Consider the following 16,993-nt stretch of genomic DNA (forward strand, 5'->3'; position numbering starts at 1 on the left):
TTCCCTGCAGGCCCCTCGTTTTCATGGTCATCCTGGGAAGGTTGGTTGGGATGAGGCAGAAGGAGAGGGGTGGCAGTGGGTAGCTGGGGGTTGCACGAGGAAGACCCCCACATTCTGAACCTCCTCCTGCATTGGGCACCATCGTAGGTGCACCATAGGAGGCACCCGTTGATTTTTCTTTGGACATTTCGAGAAATTGAAGCAGAGTTGGGAAGAAAGGAAAGCTTGCGGTGTCGCGAATAGGCCGGCCTGAGCGGGCGGTTCGGGTGAGAACGCCAGGCTCTGTCCGGTAGGGCTGGGGCGCGTCTCCATTACCACAGTCGAGGACGGTGTGCTGGGGTGGGCGCGCATATTGAGAGGTTTGCCTGGCTTTTAGCAGATTGAGCAGTTTGTGCACGTGAAATCTCAGACTTCAGAATTTTCAGGGCAGTAGCGGCTTTTCAAAGGATCTGCTTGAAGTTTTTGTTGTTGTTTGGGTTTGTTTTTTGCTTTTTTGGATTTCAAATGATGAGGAGTTTATGTCAGGATGTGTATTTGGGCACACTTAGACCGAGAGCACAGAAGTTGTGGCTACGTTAGAAAATGTGTTTTTACAAAATGGAGTCAGATTAGCGTGAAAATGGCAGCAGCCATGTATCTGAAGACCTATAATGGAGGCGAACGTGGGTGCGGTAGCAGGCACCTTAGTCTCAGCTACTCGTAAGGCTGAGTTTGAGATCAGCTAGGGCGGACTTAGCGAGACCTGTTCTCTACAAAAATTAAAAAAAAAAAAAAAATTAGCTGGCCGTGTGGTGCCCAACTAGTCAGGAGGCTGAGGTGGGAGGGATTGCTTGAGCCTGGGAGTTCGAGGTTGCAGTGAGTCATGAATGAACCACGGCACCCCAGCCTGAGCAACAGAGCAAGACCCTGTATTTTCAATCAAAACTTCCTTCAAAAATTACAACTTATAAGACAATATTTTATCAGTTACTCATCCATCTTAAGGGAACATAACTTTCCAAGGTATAAAATCAAGAATGTAAATTAATCTACCCTGGATTATGTAATATGCATGCCATACACCACACAATATGCCAGGAAAGGCAGGTAGCAAAGTCATGCTCCAAAAGAGATCCAGGAACAGAATCAGGCGTCCTGGTTTTTTTGAGGTATCCCTACTGACTGGCTGTGCTTTTCTCTAACCTTAGTTCTTTCGGTAAGTTCAGTTGTATCTAAAGTAGATTTGTTGTGCTTATTTCTCTGCCAGTTCTAGAACAGAGAGTACTGAGGGATAAAGACAGGCAGCAAAAGAAAATCCTTTCCACCAAACTAAAGAGAATGGGCAGAAAGCATTGGACTCATGACTTTGAAAGTATTCAGGCCAATGTAGCCAGTAGATGCCCTCCAATCTGTCAGTACTTACTTGGAGAGACATCTGTCTTTGAGATTAGCCTAGCACTTCCTTAGGAGAGTTGGCAGTGATGGAGGGAGGATGTGGGGGCAGGAACTGGACCTTTCTTCCGTCAGCAAAGAACAGGCGTGAGGGCTGTTCCTCCTTTTCTTTTCCCAGCAAGTCAGGAGCCAGTGGGAAGTGGTTTTCTTTTTTCTTTTTTCTTTCTTTCTTTCTTTTTTTTTTTTTTTTTTTTTTTTTTTTTTTGAGACGGAGTCTTGCTCTCGCCCAGGCTGGAGTGCAGTGGCGCAATCTCGGCTCACTGCAAGCTCCGCCTCCCAGATTCACGCCATTCTCCTGCCTCAGCCTGCCAAGTAGCTGGGACTACAGGCGCCCGCTACCATGCCCGGCTAATTTTTTTGTATTTTTAGTAGAGATGGGGTTTCACCATGTTAGCCAGGATGGTCTCGATCTCCTGACCTCGTGATCCGCCCGCCTTCGCCTCCCAAAGTGCTGGGATTACAGGCGTGAGCCACCGCGCCCAGCCAGAAGTGGCTTTCTAATGGCTGGCCTTTTTGTGCAGATTTCTTTGCAAAGTAATTCACAGATACCCAGTTTCTTGGGTGATAAGAATTAGACTAGAAATCCTCCTACTCTTAACTGAAAGCTGATAGGGTTGATAATGTAATTAGGATTATGGGGAGAGCATTTGGTTGTTGGTAGTAAAACGAAAATTTGTGATAAAAGTGTAGTTTAACTCTCCTGGTTTTGGTTTCAACATTTCATTCAACACATATTCAAAAGTTCTGTTAGAGGCACGTTTTGAGCTAAGATACAGGGCAAAGCAACTGAGAATAAAGATGCAAGCTTTTAGGGAGTCCATAGGCTGGTGGAGCAGAGAAACGTGCAAACAAATTATTATATCCCATTATTTGCTTTGAGCTATAATATGTGAATAAGAAACCCAGACACTGGACTTCAAAGAGAAGGGAGTGATCAATTTACCCTGGGTTAGGGCCTCAGCCCATCTTCCCTGAAGAGGAGGATTTAGATTGGGTTTTAAATTATGAGATTAATAACTCTGGAAGGAGAAGGCAGAGGGAGACACACATACTAACAAAATGATGGAGAAGCAAAAAGGCCTAGCATTTTCCGAAGCAGGAGGTGACCAGGTGAGGGTGGCTACCCTTGTGACCTTTGAAAGAGGAGGGATCAGTTTGAGGGGTTGCCTTTTATTTCTTGGACAGTAGGGAGCCATGGCAGGATTTTAAGAAAGTGATTCCCCATACAGGTTGATACCCTTTATCCAAAATGCTTGGGGCCAAAAGTGTATCAGACTTCAGATTTTGGAATACATGTAATTTGCATTATGCTTACTGGGTGAGCATCCCTAATCTGAAAATCTGAAGTCCAAAAATGTTCCAGTGAGCATTTCCTTTGAGTGTCATATTTACACTTAAAAAGTTTCAGATTTTGTCCGGACACGGTGGCTCATACCTGTAATCCCAGCACTTTGGGAGGCTGAGGCAGGTGGATCACCTGAGGTCGGGAGTCCGAGACTAGCCTGACCAACATGGAAAAACCCCGTCTCTACTAAGCCTGGCGCGCGCCTGTAATCCCAGCTACTCAGGATGCTGAGGCAGAAGAATTGCTTGAACCTGGGAGGTGGAGGTTGTGGTGAGCCGAGATTGCACCACTGCATTCCAGCCTGGGCAACAAGAGTGAAACTCCGTCTCAAAATAAATAAATAAAGAGTGAAACTCTGTCTCAAAATAAATAAATAAATAAAATAAAGTTTCAGATTTTGGAGCATTTCAGATTTTGGATTTTCGATTCGAGTCAGGGATGCTCAACCATACGTACCACACCTGATTTAGAGGTGGACTCATCAGGATTTGCTGGACTGGATTGTTTGGAGGCAGAGTGAAGGAGAGGGAGCTGTTAGCAATGATCTTACAAGTTTTTGTTTTATACAACTGATTCCACTCACTGAGATGAGGAGCACTGGGACCACGAGAAATTTGGGTAAGTTTAGTTTTGGACCTGAGCATAAGGTGCTGGTGAAGCATCTAGGAAGCCACTGGATATGCTTCTAGAGCCAGAGCTCAAAGGAGTAGTCACAGCTGGAAATAAAGATGCAGTGTCATCAAGGTTTCTTTTTGGCAGAGGCTTCTGGGGACTACTAGCACCTCTTTCTGGCTCTGGTGTCAGGGAAATGAGTCAATGTGTACCCTGCTCTAGCCATAAAAAGCTGCTGTCTCTAGTCATGCTGATGTCATTTAGACTCTGTCTGAATGTTGATAGGCAAAGGTCTGTGTGACAAAGGCTTCCACTAGATTTTCAAGGAGGTACTCCCCGAAAGTCAGTCTCTTAAAAGAAAAGATCTAAGCAATTGTCCTTTTGTTTTGTTTTGTTTGTTTGAGACAGGGTCTCACTCTGTCACCCAGTCTGGAGTACAGTGGCATGATCTTGGCTCACTGCAACCTCTGCCTCCCAGGCTCAAGCGATCCTCTCACCTCAGCCTCCTGAGTAGCTGGGACCACAGGTATATGTCACTATGCCCAGCTAATTTTTGTATTTTTTGTAGAGATTGTAGGGTTTTACTATGTTGTCTAGGCTGGTCTTGAGCTCCTAAGCTCAAGTGATCTGCCCGCCTCGGCCTCCCAAAGTTCTGGGATTACAGGTGTGAGCCACCACACCCGAACAATTGTCATTTTTTTAATGGAAAATACAAACTACCTTTGACGTCCCAGTTTACACTGAAACTTTACATTTGCCCCTTGTCCTTTATCAAGGGCTTAAGATGTCAGCAAGGCTTTCTCCAAACACTATATAAATATTAAATTGACTTCCAAATGTTGTTTACGAGAACTAGAATACCGTTCTTGTTATTTGATATGTATTTATGGAGTGTGTGTGTTCTGACTTGAGTCTAGCTAATGTCCCAGTAGGGTAGGATGTTTTGGACGTTGATGAGTTTTTCTTCTGATTCTATTTCTAACAATTAGGCACATTGTTTAGGTAACTGGTTGTTCCTTGATTGTAGAGTGTTCATGACCACTAATAAATGTCCCCCATATTTAAATATACAAGTTATACCTTTGGGATGGCAGGGAGCTAAGGGCCCTCAGCTCTTTTATATGCTAATACCTGAGATCAAGGCACATGATATTACTCAATCAAGCTAATATTTAGCTTTGGAAATTAAAGCATAAATTCATGAATGTGAATAGTGTTCTTCTTTCTGCATTGATATTTAACTATAATGTATGTATGCACACAATGTTCCAAGATTTCTCCTTTTGTTTTTATTTTTTTGATGATGTATGTTTCACTTGCTGCAATATTTGTTGACTTCATGAATACTACTGATATTTAGGGAAAGTGTATCTTTCTTTAAGCTTGTCTCCTTGTTAAGGTGAACCTTAACATTCAAGGTTAAGGTGATCCTTATCATTTGAGACATTTCACCAAATATGTGGGTGAGCAATGCACCTTAGACTTTTCAGTGAACTTCTCCATCCGTGTGGTATCTGATCCTCCTGAGAGTGGCCATATGCGGTACGGAGGCCAGGGCTTAGCACCATTTTACAGGTACTCAGACAGGCTAGGTGACTTGCCCAAGATCACACAGCTAGTGCAGAGCTGGGACTAGATCCCAAGAATTCTGACCTCAAGAGGGGTGTTGATTTCCATTGATTTTGCAATTCCCCCTACTTAAGTCACTGGATTAATAATTTTAAAGTGTGGATTAAGGCAAGTATATTTTGTTGGCTTGCTCTCCTCTAACTTTAGGTCTCCCAGTTGGGAGAATGAACTTGTAGGTTAATAGTTTCCTAGTAGAAAGCAATAAATATATTCCTTAGTATAGACAATAAATTGTGGCAGTTTCACTCTCCTCCTTGGGCTGCGTCAAGATCACTTTGAAACATTCCTGGGTATTCTTCATACAGGACTTAGGGCTGTTTACTCTTTTCCGTCTCCCATATCAGCCTCCTTTGCCAATCATCTTCAGAAATATAGGTGTAAGCTGTGCTGTAAGGCATGAACCACACAGCACTTTGAAATGAGAAAGCTTTAAAGTAACAGGCAGGAATTTGAGGGGGAAATTCAAAAGTCTTTCTGCACAAAATGATTGTACTTTAAGGTGAAGTTCACAAAGTCAATCAACATGAAGAATCTGGAAACACTCATTGAGAGCTGTTTCTTTTTTTTATACATTCCACAAGAAACAAGGTAGAGCTTTCGTGTAAAGTTCTAACTTGTGATTAGAGAAGGCATTTGAAGTGTATAGAACAGAGAGTATATTGTAGCTGGCAGCCAGGGCATTTGCAGAGCTTCACGTTAATGGGCAAGTGTCTTAACCATCAGCATTGAGAAAAGGAATGGCACAGGAGTCGGGGCTGAGGGGTGGGGTGGGGAGAGGGGCTCTGGCATCAGGTAGCCAAGAGTCAGCAAAAATTACAGAGATAATTTTAAGTGAGGAGGTCGATAGCATTTCTTTCAGGAAGTGGAAGGTTTCCTTGGCCCCTTTTTCTAATTTGAGAACAATGTGGTTCATACATTGTCAACCTTTTCACTCGGTGGTATATATTTTTTGACCTTTTATGTGATATTGATACTTAATTTATATATCCATCTTAAATTAATTTTGTTGCATATAGATTTTTATGTGTGGATATAGCCCTTTTTAAAAAATTATTCAACAGCTTCTAGGAGACAACTTCTCTGCTTTTTGAGATAAGGCAGCCCTGCAGTAGGCAGAACAGTAGGGTAGGATTCAGGAGAACTGGGGGTTAGGCTTGGGATTACTTGAAGATAAGGGATTTAAAGGAGGTTAGGATTCTGTTCCTCTTCTCAAAGTTGAAATAAAGTAAAATAAATTAGGAGAAACCTAATTAGAAACCTAATTGCTAAAGGGTTTGTTTCCCTACTCAGACTTGCCCTGATTTAAAAACTGTATTTACAGAATGTTCACAGCCATGTAAAATAGACTGGAAAGAAATCCTCTAATATGGCAATGTTTCCCTCAGAGTGGTAGAATCATGCTTGTGTTATCTCTCCTTTCTATTTTGTAAATTTGGCACTCTTTAAAAAAGAAACCTAAAATACATTTCCTTTTAAAAAATGAAATCGTAAAAAGAAACAAGAAGCCTGGCTCGTTCCCAGCATTCTAAAGGGGAATGATTGTAGAGCTCCACAAAACTGGCCAAGGAGCCAGTTTTGATCTCTTTGGGAAAGGGTTTTGATCTCTTTGGGAAGTATTGTAGGGAACAGCTTTGCTGGCACTCCCACAGCCCCTTTCCTGTGTGGAGATTGGGTTGTGAGACCTTTGTCTTGAATGGTAAATGCCCAGCATGCCGCCAGGAGCCCTAGCTGTGGTCACTCCCTCATGGAGCACCTTTTGGGTCTGAGGCTGATAATTGTCCTGCTTCTTATGTGGTAAGCTGTCAGGACTGTGGGCTGCCAGCTGCCTTAGCTTTACTAAAAGGAGGTGGTTGATTCATTCTTTTACTGTGGATTGTCAGCTGAATAAAGCGGCCCACCACAGCCTTAGGGACAAAAGCTCTCCATTAGGATTACACTGCCAGGTTGGAGAATGGCCCTTTCAATGCTGTACAACCTCAAACAGGGGCTGTATTAAGCTGACCACCTTTATGCAAATCTCTCTCCTTTGTCCAAAGGCCCCCTCATGACAGAGGCCAGCTAAGCCTTTATGGACAGATAGGCTTTGTGCAAGGCTGGGGGATCACCCAGGTTAGGTGTTTCCAGGAAGAAAAGTGGATTGAGGTGATTTTGTAAATGTCGTTGCTAATAAATTGAACATTGGCAAAACTTGCACTTAAGACGTTACTTGGGAAGAACAGATTATTAAAATGGAACAGATTGAGGTGCCATAGAGTTCTGGAGTGCTGAAATTGTTGTCCTTTGGCATTATGCAAAACAACATTATGTCTTTATCTGTCTTTTCCAGTTCCTTTCTAGTTTCCTCCCTGATCCTGAGCTGCTTTGTTTTTGTCCAAAGTGGAGAGGCTGCTCGCATCTGTGCTCATCTCCTCCTTAGTTGCTTTGGCTTTTTTCTCTCTCCTTGCTGCTGTGTTTTCCCTCCACCCATCTAATAGAATATTTCCAAGGTCTTATCTTCTTTTCCTCATGTCACTCCCTTGGGGCGCTCAAGTGATTCGTCTAATTTCAAATATTCTCTGTGAACATGTCTTGTAGAGTCATGGATTCCCCAAGCTGAAAGAGACTTCCAAGTCATCCGTCCGACTCATGTCTATGTGGTCAAATCGACAATTCTTGTCAAATAGAGGTTGGAGTTTCTTCCATGTTTCATTGATGCCTAAGCATGCAAGAGAACCTAAAGTTGATGACTTTTCTCTCAGTACTTTTCCATGATTCAGTTTTTCTTTAGGAAAAAACACTCTCCCCTTTTGACCTCCAGCTACTTTAGCCCCCACTGCCCCAGGCCCATAACGGTAGCAACACATCTAATTCTTAATCTTTGTTCCTTCTCATATTAGTCTGCCTCCTTCATAGCATGTCTGGGAGTCATCCTCTCTTGCAACCTTTTTCTCTTCTTTCTGCAGCAGCTAACCTCGAACCTCTTCTCAGCCTGTCTGCTTGAGCTCCCCTTGCATCATCTCTTTTAAAATTAGTTTGATCTTGTGAATCAATTCTCAGAAAATCTGAGTAGTGCCCAGCTACCTCACATAGTAAATACAAATGTTAAGATCTTCAGTTAGAGAATCCAGCCTGACCTGACCACTTTGATTTTCTCATTTGATTTTTCTTAACACCTTTTAACATTCCAGCTGCTCAATTTTTAGAGAATTATTTTGACAGTTGTAAGTTATAAGAGCTATAGCTCTTCTTTGAAATAATAATATTTTAATTTTTCTTTAGGTCCTTTTGATTTACAAAAACCCCCCACAACAACAACAATAATAACAATAGCAATGAAAACACCAGACACAGTGCCTTGCCCATAGTATGTTTGGGGGCATGAATGATGAATAAATAAATAAAAGTATTTGAAATCACTGTAGATAACTTGATTTTCCCAGAAGCCAGAAATGTAGAACCCGCTGTCCTGGAAACTGTATTCTTTCTTCCTTGGTAAATTCCTACGGCATCAAGTAGAGGAAACCTTAATAAATATGGACTGGGAGTGGCCTAAAATATTCCACTATAATCTGTAATACTTTCAGGTTCTCTACGGTTCAAATTTTTCTGTTTGCTTATATATGAAAATCTTTCTGTTTAAAAAGTCCTTTAATGAAGTGTTCCAGTATCATTTTCTCTAGATTGTTTTACTGATTGGCTGTCAATATTTTAAATTGAAAATGGACTGGAGACAGAGAAAAACTTACCTATCAAATTCTTAATTAAATGATTCATGAAGATGTCTTTTAAATGGCTCACTTGAAATATACCTTTATATGAACAGAAATGGCTGTCTCCATATTAAGTCATCTGTATTAGTTCATTCTTGCATTGCTACAAAGAAATGCCTGAGACTGGGTAATTTATAAAGAAAAGAGATTTAATTAACTAACAGTTCTTTAGGTTTTACAGGAAGCATGGTATTGGCTTCTGGATGGAGCTTTTACTCATGGTGGAAAGTGAAGCGGGAGCTTACACATCATGTGGCTAGAGCAAAAGGGGGTGCAGGAAGATGGGGTGGTGACGGGGGGTGGGGGAAGGGCATGCTGGGGGTAGAGGTTGGGGGTGGGGGTGAGGGAGGGGAAGTTTTGGGGTGAGGGTGGGGGCTGGGGGTGGGATTGGGGGAAGGTGCCACATACTTTTAAATGACCAAATCTCTCAAGAACTCACTCACTATGGAGAAGACAGCACCAAGCCATGAGGGATCCACCCCCACGATCCAGTCATCTCCTACCAGGCCCCACCTCCAACCTCGGGGATTACAATTCAACATGAGATTTGGACAAGGACAAATATTCAAACTATATCATCATCTGTCCTGCATGTTTTCCTACATTTTTTTCTATGTCTTAGGTCGTTCTGTTCCTGCCTCTCATGATCTCTGGAGAAGTAACAAGTTCTTGATTTTTCACAATTTTCAACTAGCTGAATGTTATTCTTCATAGTTTTATAGGCTATGTTTAGATAGCCTTGTGTTGCTGAGAGAAACTTACCCTATTCGCTGCACTGATCAGGGAGAGACTGACAATACAGGACTTTGATACAGTACCAAGTAAGGCAGGTGCCATAAGGGGTACAGGCAATGTGCTATGGAGATGGAGGAGAGAGGATCAGAAAAGTCTTATTGGAGAAGATGCTTTGGGGGAAGTGCCTTGAAAGATTTATATTACTTCATTAAGTAAAGATATAGGGAAGGACATTTTAGGCAAGGAGATGATCATGAGCAAAGGCTGGGCAGTATGAATGAAGAGTGAGTGTCTGGATAATAGTGGGTACTTCCTGGAATTCAGGAATGGTGTGATTGGAAAGGTGAATTGGGTTGTATTATAGAGAGCCTTGGGTGACAGGCTGAGAGTTTTATTGTGGTGATGCTTAAGCTCTCCAGACAAGAACACATGTGATTGTAATAGGAGAGCACATTCAATAAATATTTGTGGAGAAATCATATATTGAACTTCTTGTATTTCCCCTTTACTAACATGTTGTCTGTAATGAGGCAAGGTAGAAACGAATTTAATAAACCAAACCAAACTCAAACCTGTCTAACTAAGTGGGTTCCAAAGTCCACATGACTACTCTTGCTTGCTTCACAATGGCTTCAAGTGACAAACCTTGTGAGGGGATCTTCCTTGAGGTCACAATTGTGCCAAACAGGTAGTCCCAAGTGCCAGTCACTAGTGAAGTTAAGCACTGGGCATAAGTGCCAACTGTGGGCACCTAGCCAGGTTCTTGCCAGATGCTCCTTGGCTGATGTGAATGAAAGTCACCTGTTGAGGAGTGGCTCCAGTTCATGTCACCGGATGATTCTTGAGCTTCTGCCCTGTGCTAGGTGCTGCAGACAGGGAGAAATCAGACCACATTCTGGCCTTGTGCTCATACTCCACTGGGGGAGACAGACAAGGGGTCAAATAGTGATCATACATCTTAGAAAGTGACAAGTGCCCTGAGACAGTAGCGGACAATGAATTCTAGAGGGTTCAGGGAGAAAGAAGCTGAGGAAAACATTTGTGAGAGTGCATTCTACCTGAATCTGGAAAAACTTGAAAAAAATGATGTACTTTGGGATTCAAGTCCATACATCCAGGTTCCACTTACCTTTACACCCAATAGATGCTGTGGGGATATATTTTGCCAAACATCAGAAACAGATTGCTCTTTTAGGACTACACTATTTGGCTTTGGCATTGGTATGCTCCAGAGGCAAAAATGGTGTGTCCCTCAGAAAAGGCAAGAATACTATTTGCCTAAAGTGAAGCAAGTCCATAGAATCTGTTAAAAGAAGTTTTTGAACATCAACACTTACATTTTCTTCTTTTTTTATTAAAAAATAGAGACGAGGTCTCGTTATGTTGCCTAGGCTGGTCTTGAACTCCTGGGCTCAAGGAATCCTCCTGTCTCAGGCTTCCCAAAGTGTTGGGATTACAGGTGTGAGCCACTGCTCCCAGCCATCACACACTTTTGTATCTATAAACCAAGGTAAAGATTACAAGTAAGAGTTTTTACATTGCAGAAAAAGGAGAATTCCCTTAGAGGCAGATCTAAACACCATCTCTAGGGCTTGTATCAAAGACCACTGGACAAAATAGCATCAGAAAGCTCCGTCCCTTTGGTCAAGTAAACCATCATGGTGATTGCAGGGGGCTGGAATTGGGAGGAGACTAAAGACATTTGACTTCATGCAAAAGCTAAAAGCAGTTTAAGAACATTTTTTTTTTTTCGGCGGGGGTTGGGGGAGGTGATGAACATTCCCAGTTTCTCCAATCGATAGCATTTCTGTGAGAATTGTAACACTATGAAAAGTCATTTCTAATCTGGAAAGTCTTGGTGGTTGAAAAGTTTCTCTTACCTTTGTTTTCAGTTATGTGATTATTGAATTTCCTGGTGTTGCTAGATGGGCTATTTTTTATTTAAAAACATCTCTTTTTTCTAAGATGATCTGGATAGACTATCCAGTGCCCATACACAACACTCATCAGTTTTTCAATCTCTCATTCTCAGGTAAGAAAACTATTTTTGTCTTTCAGACTTTACTTTTGTACTTACCTTTTTATATTTTACTATGTACTTGTAATGGAAGTAAGATTCCTCTGTATTTTGAAACGGATCATCAAGTTGTAAGTGGGGAAAATCTAAGTAATGAGCTGGAATTTTTTTTTCTTTTTTGAGACAAGGTCTCTCCCTCTCTGTCACCCAGGCTGGAGTGCAGTGGCATAATCATGGCTCACTACAGCCTCGACTTCCAGGGCTCAAGCAATTATCCCACCTCAGCCTCCTCAGTAGCCAGTGAGTAGCTGGGACTACAGACATGTAGTGCCATGCCCAGCTAATTTATTTTTTATTTTTAAAATTATTTTTATTTTTAGTTTTGTTTATTTATTCTTTTGAGACAGAGTCTCACCCTGTCACCCAAGCTGGAGTGCAGTGGCACAATCTTGGCTCACTGCAACCTCCACCTCCCAGGTTCAAGTGATTCTCCTGTCTCAGCCTCCCAAGTAGCTGGGATTACAGGTACCTGCCACCATAGCTTTTTTTTTTTTTTTTTGTATTTTTAGAAGGGATAGGGTTTCACCATGTTGGCCAGGCTGGTTTCGAACTCCTGACCTCAAGTGATCCGCCCACCTCGGCTTCTCAAAGTGCTAGGATTACAGATGTGAGCCACGACGCTCAGTCCTCATTTTTAAATTTTTTTGTAGAGACAGTGTCTCCCTGTATTCTCCAGGCTGGTCTTGAACTCCCGGGCTCAAGCGATCCTCCTGCCTCAGCCTCTGAAAGTGTTGGGATTGTAGGCGTGAGCCACCATGCCTAGCAATAAGCTGAATTTTAAAATGATAACACCTGAGTTAGTAATTCATACAATGCTCAGTCAGGCTTAAAGCATAGGCCAAGATGTAACATCATTCAAATAGTCAAAATCAACTCTTATCCCAGTGAATTGATTACATGTGAAATTGTGTAGCACCAATAATAAAAATATCTGTTTATGGATGTTCTTGATTTTCACCAATGACAACTACAGATTTAAAGTGCAAATCATATTTTATCTTGAGATTCTACTTGATCACTTTAAATGTAGCACTCTTCTAATTTCCCTCAGAGGATTATAAAATCAAGTGAAGGAAAGAAGATGTCTTAGTTTTGATAAATTGGTGATTGTAGATCAACAAGAAGTGTGTGTGTGTGTGTGCACACGTGTGTATGTGTACTCACTTGTAGAACAGTTGCAAACAAAAATGAACTTTAATGTTAATTTTCGCCAACTACTGTAATTTTATGTTTATATAGATATTATATGATTGTATTCTCTCAAAACATAGCATATATTTATTGCCATAAATGTAATTTGATTTTTACATGATTTGCCATAAATGTAATTTGATACTTCTGTAATTAAAAAGTAAATAGATACAGAAAATAGATTTATAAATCTTAAGATATAACAATTAGAGCTCATTCTCACCCAATTCTTTCAAAGGGGGCATTTTTCCAGCTATGCGGCTGGTCAATTCTGTAAATATATTTTTTGAAATTACATGAGACAGCCCAGTGCAGTGGTTGTGCACCTGTGGTCTTAGTTATACGGGAGGCTCAGGTGGGAGGATTGCTTGAACCGAGGAATTATTAATAGAAGCCAGCCTGGGCAATATAGTGAGACCTCGTCTTGAAAGAGAGAGAAAGAGAGTGAGAGAATGAGATTTACATTTCTGTTACGCTAAGTTGCTCATTTAATAAAAAATTCTCAATAGAAACACAAATTATCCTTGCACAGCCTTGAAATTCCATTTTGGGACCATTTCCTTAGTATAGGAATCCTACTGTGGTGGTACATATAGTGAACAGATTTTACCTTGTTTCTGTCTTCAAAGTTATTTCAATGGCAGAGATTAATAGCATATTAATTTATGGCTCAAACTGTTTGCCTGAAGGAGACTTATTACACAGATAATTCTGACAGAGGCATATACCATAATGCACAGTCATTGCAATTGTTTTGTAAAAGAAAGGTTAGGTGAGAGTCTTTATTTATTTATTTATGAGATGGAGTCTTGCTCTGTCGCCCAGGCTGGAGTGCAGTGGTGCGATCTCGACTCACCAAAGCCTCCACCTCCCGGGTTCAAGTGATTCTCCTGCCTCAGCCTCCCGAGTAGCTGGGACTACAGGCATCCGCCACCACGCCCAGCTAATTTTTTTGTATTTTTAGTAGAGACGGGGTTTTACCGTGTTAGCCAGGATGGTCTCGATCTCCTGACCTCGTGATCTGCCCGCCTCAGCCTCCCATAGTGCTGTGATTATAGGCGTGAGCCACTGCGCCCGGCCCTGAGAGTCCTTTATTCTTAGAGTTGTTTCCCAGGTATTTGGGCAGGCTATGCTGGGGACCTTTATGGGAGCACTTTGAACTGCAACCAGTAAACCAGTTAAAAAGGATCTCTGCTATTACCACATTCATCTTTCCCTGGACCATTCATAAACCTTGGAGGGGATCCTAAGACTAGTATTTTTGTCACAGAGACCATTCAATATTTGTTAGGCTTTCAAAGTTTCCATTTTGTCATGCATAAGCCAAAATGCATGCATAGGTGTTTGAGGATAGAAAGTAAAACAAGACAAAGACACATTGAAGTCATCTTGGAGATTCTCTGTGCTCCTAGATCTATTAAAAGTGCTGAGATGTCATGTGTCAAGAAATCTGCTTCAGTGTATTTAACCAGCATTTTTTAAATGTTCACCGCTAAGGAACACTTAATACCTATTTTTATTTTTGCTTAATCCTGTTAACATCTTTTGGTATTCGTGTTCTGCAGGACCAGTGACCTTTAGGAAAGTTGTTGTTACCTGTATGATACCATTGTGTATATGTGATCAATGGTATTTGGCTCAGCTATATTGAATTCCCCAGGAATAATATTGACCAGCTATTTCTGAGCAAGAAGACCATCAGCTAATTGCAGTGTCAAACTTCTTATGACAACTGGTCATGAATGTTTTTGTGCCAAATTCCCTGATGTGCTGATTAAGGCTCTGGCAGGTTTGAAGGCATCAAAAACTCCTGAGGTATCTCCAGTAGGTTCAAAAACTGGCCTTGCAGGCTTAAGAACTTTCTCTGCTGCAGTGACAACAGAAACAAGCCTAACTCCCCAAATCCAGGATGAATCTGTTGACTCAGTCCCCTCTGATCTTAGATGCTGTTGCATGGGGATGACATTTGCCAGAGATTTCTCCCCTCTCCCTCTCCTCTGAGTGGCTTTGAGACGGTGGGTTTTGATAACTGAGTTCACCTCGTTGGAAAGTGTGGACACCAGCATCACAAATGTGGTGAACAAAAAGGCTCCTCCCCTTCCAAGGAAGCGGGGAAGGTGGATTGCTTCATTGAAGAGTTAAAGAAAAGAGTTTTAGAATATATTATTTGATTTTTTTTTTCTTTTTTCAGGATCATCTGTTGGGCATTTAAGTCACAGACCAAATCCCATTCCATGTTTCTGAGAACCCATCCTTTAAAATACTGTAGAAAAATGGGTTTGCCTGTAGTTTGACAAATAAACTTTTCTTTAAGGAAACAGTAAAATGTGATTTTCCCATTCAGCAAAACTTTGAAATTCTTTGCATCAAGTTTCAGTGAGTTTTATTTTTAGTGTATATGATTGGAATTCTGTTTAATACATAATTTTTAAAAGTCGGCATCTGTTTATATTGTATATAAGGTAGATCCAGTGTGGACAATGTCATATAAAATGTTAATCTTACAAGCCGGTAAAGGCTTCAAGTTTAACTTAAGCCTGTTACTAACTTTGCAAAATGTTTTAATAAGGTGAGTGACTAGAAAAACCCTAGTTTCTACAGATTTTAATAAACTCAAGTGAGAAAATATATATAAAATGAAGTTTTACCCTTACATGAGTAATAATAGAAGTTTTAAAAGTATTATGCAGATCTGTAGAATCCAAGTCAAAGGATAAGTTGTTATTCAGCTTTTGTAAGGAGCAAAGGAATAACTGTAGGAAGCTTAAAAGCTGTAGACATTTTAGGGAAAGAGGCATAGTGAAATGGACATGAGAGTAATGTAATCTTGACTCAATTTTAACTTTTTAAGCAGTCATTTGCAAACTCCAATACTTTAACTAATATTAAAACATGATTACTTCATTCATTTATTTATTCATTGAATAAAAATTATTGGGAGCAAGTGAAGATGTGAGGTGTGGAGGAGATGTGCAGGAAAGAAAGAGCCTCTATTCTGGGTTGTTGGAGGCTGTCATTTAGTACTTAACATTATTTTTCTTGTTAGACAAGATTACACATGTTGGATTGCCTCAGTGGATTGAAATGGAAATTCTATTGAAATATAATGGGTGAAAATAGTTTTTCTTCTGTAATGGTTTGCTCTCTTTATCTCAGTAGCAGTGCAGTCTATTTTCTCTGTGAGTCTAAGAATGACAGCCTGAGCTTTTCATTAGCCAGGGAACCCTGAGCTTCACTCTAGCAGAGTTCAGGGCATTTAAGAAAAAGTATGATTACTTTAACCCAGACACTTCCCTGCTGCCCATAACACCAGATGCTGACCCTTTGTGCTTCTGTTTCTGTATTCCATCTGTGCTCTTCATTTTTATTTCTCCCTCTTAGCTTCCAGAACACTTTATGTATAAGTTTTTAATGGAATTTATAAATTTTGACCTTGTATTCTAGTTATCCATTTACAAGTCTAATCTTCAAAGAGCAGAACAAATCGACTTCATCTCTTTATTCTCCAGAGTCAGCCACAGAGTCCACACTTAGAAAATGTCTATAAAATGAATTAATGTTAAATGAATAAGTGGAATTTTATTTACAGAGAACTCTTCCGGAAAGATGTGTTACATGATGTGTGTTATCTTTACTTCCACAAATGAGTCTCTACTTTTTATATAAGAGCTATCTGGTAAAGAGAACCAGGATATTAGAATATGGGTTTTTCTCCTGTTGACCTTTTCCTTCGAACATGCTCCCTTTACATCTTTTCTTATAGATGAACTATCAGTTACACGTTTTGAGTTTCTCATTCTTCATTTTTGGTAAATTCTCTGTTTGATTTCTTTTGGAGAGGAACCCATATTAGAACTTGGGGACAAAATGATGAAAAAGGAGAGAGGAAAAGAGCAGGATACAGGAATAAAGTGTCCACTAATGAACCCTGGAAAGAGAGGCCATGAACAGCCAGCTCTGTCACCTCAATTTTGCATAGGTCTCAATTCAATGAGTAGCTGAAATAGATAGGATAGAGTTACAGTGTGTGAAGAGTAGACAGGAAAAGTTCTCTAGGAGGTGTTCAGGGGCAATATTCCCAATAATATGTCCTTGAATCTTTTTTTTTCTTTTTCCTTTTTTTTTTTTTTTTTTTTTTGAGACGGAGTCTCGCTCTGTTGCCCAGGCTGGAGTGCAGTGGCACGATCTCAGCTCACTGCAACCTCCGCCTCCCAGGTTCAAGTG

At 40.9% G+C, this 16,993-nt stretch overlaps 1 protein-coding gene across 1 annotated transcript in view; it reads left to right on the forward strand.

Annotated features, from left to right (window-relative positions):
- The window catches only part of PASD1 (PAS domain containing repressor 1), a 114,754-nt gene that overhangs the window by 284 nt on the left and 97,477 nt on the right, over nucleotides 1-16,993 (forward strand). The gene's annotated exons all lie outside the window — the stretch shown is intronic.

Source organism: Pongo abelii, chromosome X (assembly GCF_028885655.2).
Source record: "Pongo abelii isolate AG06213 chromosome X, NHGRI_mPonAbe1-v2.0_pri, whole genome shotgun sequence".
In the NCBI taxonomy this organism is placed as follows: Eukaryota; Metazoa; Chordata; class Mammalia; order Primates; family Hominidae; genus Pongo; species Pongo abelii.